This window comes from Mus caroli, chromosome 4, assembly GCF_900094665.2.
Source record: "Mus caroli chromosome 4, CAROLI_EIJ_v1.1, whole genome shotgun sequence".
Classification (NCBI taxonomy): Eukaryota; Metazoa; Chordata; class Mammalia; order Rodentia; family Muridae; genus Mus; species Mus caroli.
In genome coordinates, this window is record NC_034573.1 from 104,012,224 (window position 1) to 104,020,688 (window position 8,465).

Here is an 8,465-nt window from a genome sequence, read left to right on the forward strand (position 1 = left end):
CAAGAGCAGCCACACTCATTAAAGAAACTTTAGTAAAGCTCAAAGCACACATTGCACCTGCCACAATAATAGTGGTAGACTTCAACACTCCACTGCCACCACTGGACAGATCCTAGAATCAGAAACTAAACAGAGGCATATGGACACTAACAGAAGTTATGAAACAAATGGATTTAATAGCTATCTACAGAACATTTTATCCTAAAACAAACAGATATCCTTTCTTCTCAATACCACATGGTACCTTCTCCAAAATTGACCATATAATTTGTCACAAAACAGGCCTCAACACATACAAAAATATTGAAATTATCCCATGCATCCTATCAGATCACCATGACTAAGGCTGATCTTCAATAACAGCATAAATAGTAGAAAGCCAGCATTCATATGGAAACTGAACTACACTACAATGATACCTTGGTCAAGGAAAAAATAAAGAAAGGAATTAAGGACTTTTTAGAATTTAATGAAAATGAAGCCACAACATACTCAAACTTATGAGACATAATGAAGGCAGTCCTAAGAGGAAAACCTATAGCACTGAGTGCCTAAAAAAAACCCCCAAAACAAATAAACCTCAAAGCCCTAGAGAGAGCATACACCAACAGCATGACAACACAACTAGAATATCTAGAACTAATGGAAGCAAATTCACCCAAGAGGAGTGGATGGCAGGAAATAATCAAACTCAGGGCCGAAATCAACCAAGTGGAAACAAAAAGAACTACACAAAGAATCACCCAAGCCAGGAACTGGTTCTTTGAGAAAATCAAATAGATAGACTAACACTTAGCCAGACTAACTAAAGGGCACAGTTACAGTATCCTAATTAACAAAATCAGAAATGAAGAAGGAGACATAACAAGAGAACCTGAGGAAATCTAAAACATCATCAGATCCTACTACAAAAGGCTATATTCAACAACATTGGAAAACCTAGATGAAATGGACAACTTCTAAGACAGATACAAGGTAAAAAAGTTAAATCAGGATCAGATTAATGATCTAAAAAGTCTCATTTACCCTAAAGTAATAGAAGCAGTAATTAATAGTCTCCCAACCAAAAAAAAAAAAAAAAAAAAAAAAAACAAACAAAAAAACAAAAAAACAAAAAAAACACAAAAAAACAAAAAAACAAAACACAAACAAAACAAACAAAAAAAACCCCCAGGACCAGATGGGTTTAGTGCAGAGTTCTATCAGACCTTCAAAGAAGGCCTAATTCCAATACTTCTCAAAATATTTCATGAAATAGAAACAGAAGGTACTCTACCCAATTGATTCTATGATGCCACAATTACTCTGATAGCTAATTCCCATAAAGACCCACAAAAAGGGAACTTCAGACCAATTTCCCTTATGAATATCAATGCAAATTTACTCACTAAAATTCTCACAAGCCAAATCCAAGAACACATCAAAATGATCATCCATCATGACCAAGTAGGCTTCATCTCAGGGATGCAGGGATGGTTTAATATATGGAAATCCATTAGCATAATCCACTATATAAACAAACTCAAAGACAAAAACAACATGATCATCTCCTTAGATGCTGAGAAAGCATTTTACAAAATCTAACACCCATTCATGTTAAAAGTCTTAGAAAGATCAGGAATTCAAGGTCCATACCTAAACATAATAAAAACAATGTACAGATAACCAGTAGCCAACATCAAACTAAGTGGAGAGAATCTCGAAGCAATTCCACTAAAATCAGGGACTAGACAAGGCTGCTCACTTTCTCCCTACCTATTCAATATAGTACCTGAAGTCCTAGCAAGAGCCATTGGACAAAAAAGGAGATCAAGTGGTTACAAATTGGAAAGTAAGAAGTAAAAATATCACCATTTGCAGATGATATGATAGTATATATATATATGTGACCCTAAAAATTCCACCAGAAAACTCCTAAACTTGATAAACAGCTTCAGTGCAGTAGCTGGATATAAAATTAACTCAAACAAACCAATGGCCTTTCTGTACACAAAGGACAAATGGTCTGAGAAAGAAATTAGGGAAACAACACCCTCCACAGTAGTCACAAATAATATAAAATACCTTGGTGTGACTCTAACTAAGGAAGTGAAAGATCTGTATGATAAGAGCTTCAAGTCTCTGAAGAAAGAAATTGAAGAAGATCTCAGAAGATGGAAAATCTCCCATGCTCTTGGATTGTCAGGATTAATGTAGTCAAAATGGCTATCCTGCTGAAGGCAATCTACAGATTCAATACAATCCCCATCAAAATTACAACTCAATTCTTCACTGAGTTAGAAAGGGCAATTTGCAAATTTGTCTGGAATAATAAAAAACCTAGGATAGCAAAAATTATGTCAACAATAAAAGAATCTCTGGTGTAATCACCATGCCTGACTTCAAACTGTACTACAGAGCAATTGTGATAAAATCTGCATTGTACTGGTACAGGTAGATCAATGGAATAGAATTGAAGACCCAGAAATGAATCCACACACCTATGGTCACTTGATCTTTGACAAGGGAGCTAAAACCATCCAGTGGAAAAAAAGACAGCATTTTCAACAAATGGTGCTGTCACAACTGGTGATTATCATGTAGAAGAATGCAAATTGATCCAATCTTATCTCCTTGTACAAAGCTCAAGTCTAAGGGGATCAAAGAACTCCACATGAATCTAGAGACACCGAAATTTATAGCGGAGAAAGTGGGGAAATGCCTCAAAGATATGGTCACAGAGAAAAAAATTCTAAACAGAACAGCAATGGCTTATGCTGTAAGATATAGAATTGACAAATGGGACCTCATGAAATTGCAAAGCTTCTGTAAGGCAAAAGACACTGTCAATAAGATAAAAAGGCCACCAACAGATTGGGAAAGGATTTTTACCAATCCTAATTCTGATAGGGGACCAATATCCAATATATACAAAGAGCTCAAGAAGCTGGGTTCCAGAAATTCAAATAGCCCCGTTAAAAAATGAGGTACAGAGCTAAATAAAAAAATTCTCATGTGAGGAATACTGAAGGTCTGAGAAGCACCTGAAAAAATGTTCATCATCCTTAATCATCAGGGAAATGCAAATCAAAACAACCTTGGGGTTCCACCTCACTCCAATCAAAATGGCTAAGATAAAAAATTCAGGTGACAGCAGATGCTGGCAAGGATGTGGAGAAAGAGGAACACTCTTCCATTGCTGGTGGGATCTCAAGTTTGTACAATCACTCTGGAAATCAGTCTGGTAGTTCCTCAGAACATTAGACATAGTAGTACCAGAGGATCCAGCAATACCTCTCCTGGGCATATACACAGGAGATGTTCCAACTGGTAAGAAGAACACATGCTCCACTATGTTCATAGCAGTCTTATTTATAATACCCAGAAGCTGGAAAGAAACCAGATTTCCCCCAACAGAGGAATGGATACAGACAATGTGGTACATTTACACAATGGAGTACTACTCAGTTATTAAAAACAATGAATTTATGTAATTCTTAGTCAAATTGAGTATCTCGAGGATATCATCCTTAGTGAGGTAACCCAATCACAAAATAAGTCACTTGATATGTACTCACTGATAACGGAGATTAGTCCAGAAACTTAGAATACCCAAGATACAATTTGCAAAACACAAGAAAATCAAGAAAAACAAAGACCAAAGTGTGGATACTTCATTCTTCCTTAGAATAGGGAACAAAACACCCGTGGTAGGAGTTACAAAGTTTGGAGCTTAGACAAAATGATGGGCCATCCAGAGACTAACCCACCTGGGGATCCATCCCATAATCTGCTACCAAACCCAGACAGACACTATTGCATATGCCAGCAAGATTTTGCTGAAAAGACCCTGATATAGCTATCTCGAGTGAGGCTATGCCAGTGCCTGGCAAATACAGAAGTGGATGCTCACAGTCATCTATAGGATGGAACACAAGGCCCCCAATGCAGGAGCTAGAGAAAGTGCCCAAGGAGGGAATAGAGGCCCCTTGGTCTTGCAAACTTTATATGCCCCAGTACAGGGGAACGCCAGGGCCATGAAGTGGGAGTGAGTGGGTAGGGGAGCAGGGCAGGGGGCAGTAGAAGGAACTTTCAGGATAGCATTTGAAATGTAAATAAACAAAGTATCTAATTAAAAATAGAAAAAAAAAAAGAAAACCTAGTACCATATGCCCTAGTTATAATAGTATGGAGCATATGCACAAAACATCCTACATCCTGCTAAAGAGATACTTTCACATTCATGTTTATCATTTTCCTTTTCAGAATAGTAAGGGGATGGAGTTAGCCTAGACATCCCCCCAAACATCAATGGATAATGAAAATGTGATCCATATATGAACATGGATTTTACTCAGTCATAAAGAAAGCAGGAACTGAAATTTGTAGAAAATGATGGATCTGTAAACTAGTGTATTAAATGAAATAACACTACCTCTGAAAGTCAAATATCATGTGTTCTCTCTTATGCAGCTCCTGGCTTCTGTTTTTATGTGCATTAGGAGGGGACATGTGTGGATAGAGGCCAGAAAATAGAAAGGGGATCAGGAAATGAAAAAAAAAATCTTTGAGTGAGGGGTTGATTAATAGAGCACATTTTGATGTGAAATGGAAGGGGAAAAAGAAATACTGAGAAAGGTACTGCATAGATGATGTGCTGTGTAGAAGATGGGATGAAAACTTGGAATGGAAGAATCAACCAGAACTAAACATGAATGAAAGTGTGACATTAAATGTGTTACTTTGTAGGCTAATTAAAATATAAAAAATTAAAACTCTTCATGCTTCCCAAATATATATGTATCATAGACCAATGTTAGCAAAACCACATAATGAAGAAGAAATTATGGTAATAAACAATAGATAATAAATATATTTATTATTATTTATAATAATTTAATATCTCAGTACCAAATTAATTATATCAAATTAGTTATATTAAATAGATATATTAAATATAATTGACATAATTTAATATTAGTTAAATATTATTTATTCATTTTATTCTATGTATGATTGTTTTGCCTGCATGCATGTCTGTGTATAACTTATGCCTGGTGCTCACAGAGGTAAGAAGAGAGCATCAGGTCCCCTTTACCAGGAATATGTGCAAGAGCAACAAGTGTTCTTCATGGGTGAGGCATCTCTCCTGCCCCAATTTTTCCATTTTATGTAATTTGTCTTGCTTAGATACCCAGACAATACTTGTATTTTGTGTATCTAGAGACTTTAATAGACTATGTCTTAGTTTTAAATTTTTAGATGTGCATACCCTTGATTACAGAGATCTCAGTCAATGCAAAGATCAATGCTTTGAGTTTTAAAATTTTTTATTTTATTTTTCATTTTATATTTCTATAATATTTTATTCTTTGAGGTTATAATATATTTACATTATTTCCACCTTTTCCCTTTCCTCCTTCCAAAATTTCCAGGGAAACTACTGTTCAATTTCTTTGCGCACTTTTTTTTTATTAGATATTTTCATTTCAAATTTTACCCCTTTTCTACTTCAACTCTGAAAACCCCCTATTCCACCCCCCCACTGCCCATTAACCTACCCATTCCTGCTCCCCTGTTCTGGGATTCCCCTTCATTGGGGCAGCTAGGCTTCACAAGACCAAGGGCTTCCCCTCTCACTGATGTCCCACATGGATATCCTCTGCTACATATGCAAGCAATTGTTGGCATCCACAATAGTGTCCCGGTTTGGTAACTGTATATGGGATGGATCCCTAGGTGGGAAAGTCACTGGATGACCTTTCCTTCAGTTTCTGCTCCAAACTTTGTCTCTGTATCTGCTCTCATGGGTATCTTGTTCCTCATTGTAAGGACTGAAGTATCCACACTGTGGTCCTTCTTCTTGAGCTTCATGTAGTCTATGAATTATATCTTGGGTATTCTGAACTTCTGGGCTAATATCCACTTATTAGTGAGTGCATACCATGCATGTTCTTTTGTAATTGGGTTCCCTCACTCAGGATGATATCTTCCAGATCCATCCATTTCCCTAAAATCTTCATGAATTCATTTTTAATAGCTGAGTAGTACTCCATTGTGTAAATGTACTACATTTTCTATATCCTTTCCTCTGTTGAGGGATGTCTGGGTTCTTTCCAGCTTCTGGGGTCTATAAATAAGGCTGCTATGAACATAGTGGAGCATGTTTCCTTATTACCTGTTGGAGCATCTTCTGGGTATATGCCCAGGAGTGATATAGCTGGGTCTTCAGGTAGTACTATGTCCACTTTTCTGAGGAATAACCAAACTGATTTCCAGAGTGGTTGTACCAGCTTTCAATCCCACCAGCAGTGGAGGAGTGTTCCTATTTCTCTACATCCTCGTGTGCATCTGCTGTCACCTGAGTTTTTGATCTTAGTCATTTTGACTGGTGTGAGGTGGAATCTCAGGGTTGCTTTGATTTGCACTTCCCTGATGGATAAGGATATTGAACATTTCTTTAGGTGCATCTGAGCCATTTTATATTCCTCAGTTGAAAATTCTTTGGTTAACTCCGTACCTCATTTTTAAATAAGGTTATTTGGTTCTCTGGTGTCTAACTTCTTGTGTTCTTTTTTATATATTGGATATTAGTCCTATTTAGGATGTAAGATTGTTAAAGATCTTTTCCCAATCTGTTGGTTGCTGTTTTGTCCTATTGTCAGTGTCCTTTCCCTTACAGAAGCTTTGTTATTTTATAAGGCCCCAGAATACCCAAGATACAATTCACAGACCAAATGAAGCTCATGAAGAAGTAAGACCAAAGTATGCATACTCTGGGCCTCCTTAGAAGGGGGAACAAAATACCCACAGGAGGAGATACAGAGACAAAATGTGGAGCAGAGACAGAAGGAAAGACTATCCAGAGACTGCCCCACCTGGGGATCCATCCTATATACATTCACTAAACCCATTTCCCTAAAATCTTCATGAATTCATTTTTAATAGCTGAGTAGTACTCCATTGTGTAAATGTACTACATTTTCTATATCCTTTCCTCTGTTGAGGGATGTCTGGGTTCCCTGTTGTGGATGCCATCAAGTGCTTGCTGACAGGAGCCTGATATAGCTGTCTCCTGGAAGGCTCTGACAGTGACTGACAAATACAGAGGTGGATGCTCTTAGCTAACCATTAGGCTGAGCACAAGGTCTCCAATGGAGGAGCTAAGGAAAGGATCAAAGGAGCTGAAGGAGCTTGTTGCTCCATAGAAGGAACCACAATATGAACCAACCAGTACCGTCAGAGTTCCCAGGGACTAAACCACCAACCAAGGTGTGTACTTGAAGGGACCCATGGCTCCAGTTGCATATGTAGCAGAGGATGACCTTGTTGGACATCAATGGGAGTAGAGGCCCTTGTTCCTGAGAAGGCTCAATGCCCCAGCATAATAGAATACTAGGACAGGGAAGTGAGAGTGGGTGTTGGTGAGCAGGGTAAGGGGAGAGGGATAGGGGTTTTCAGAGGGGAAACCAGGAAAAGGAATAACATTGAAAGTGTAAATAAAGAAAATATATAATTAAAAATAAAGTTCTATTAAGGACGAAGATTTCATATTAAATATTTTTATCACAGGAATAAACCAAAAAAAAAAAACAAAACAAAACAAAAAAACAAAACAACTCATAATTAAGGCAAAGCAAAGCAAGAGTACCTGTCAAGTCCTTATGCAATACCTGAGGTCAAGTTATGTTTCGAGTATTGTGTTGACACTCTGCTATTCCATTTTATCCCCGTGGAATGACTCGAGTAAAAGTAATGTCACATGAGCTTAGGTGAGAAAAATCTCCTAACAAAGGGCCTCTTTTATTATAAGAAGTTCTAAGAATAGAAATGTTCTTAGTCAGAGTGCAGAAGATTACTTTTGTACAAGCTGATTTCTATGAATTCTAACTACGTCAGATGTAATTGCAAAGGGTCTCAGTTTTAGTCACCAAAGAAAAGGCCTCTAAATGGAAACTTCCTGGGACAGATGTGCAAATGACTATGACTGCCTGCCTGTAGGGTGCTGATTCCTCCAATGTCACACTCTGCAAGATAAAAAGAATTCACTGATTTTTCATGGAGAGTAACCTTGGGAAAATAGCTGTCCCCATGAGATTCCCCTGGCAAAGCCCATGGAATTTCCTATAGTGGACACAAAGGATCATACACTGACTGGTGGGGTAAAAGTTCCACTCTTCAGATTTGCCACAGACCATCTGGGTCCCTTTGTCTGTGTGGAATGGGTCTCTGGTCACAGGTGAGCAAAGAGTCGGCGAATGACAGACAGACCAACACACGAGATTGTGTAGAATCTGACTGTAATTTGTTAAGTCGAGCATCAGACTTTTATACAGAAGAATAGCAAGAAACCAGATGAGATACAATCCACTAAGTGACACAATACAAAAGGAAAATATACATCAAAAGAAGGCAGGGACCAGGCTGCTGCCACTAAGAAGGGAGCCAGGTGTAAAGCTAGTCTATTGTTAAACCCACCACCAGGG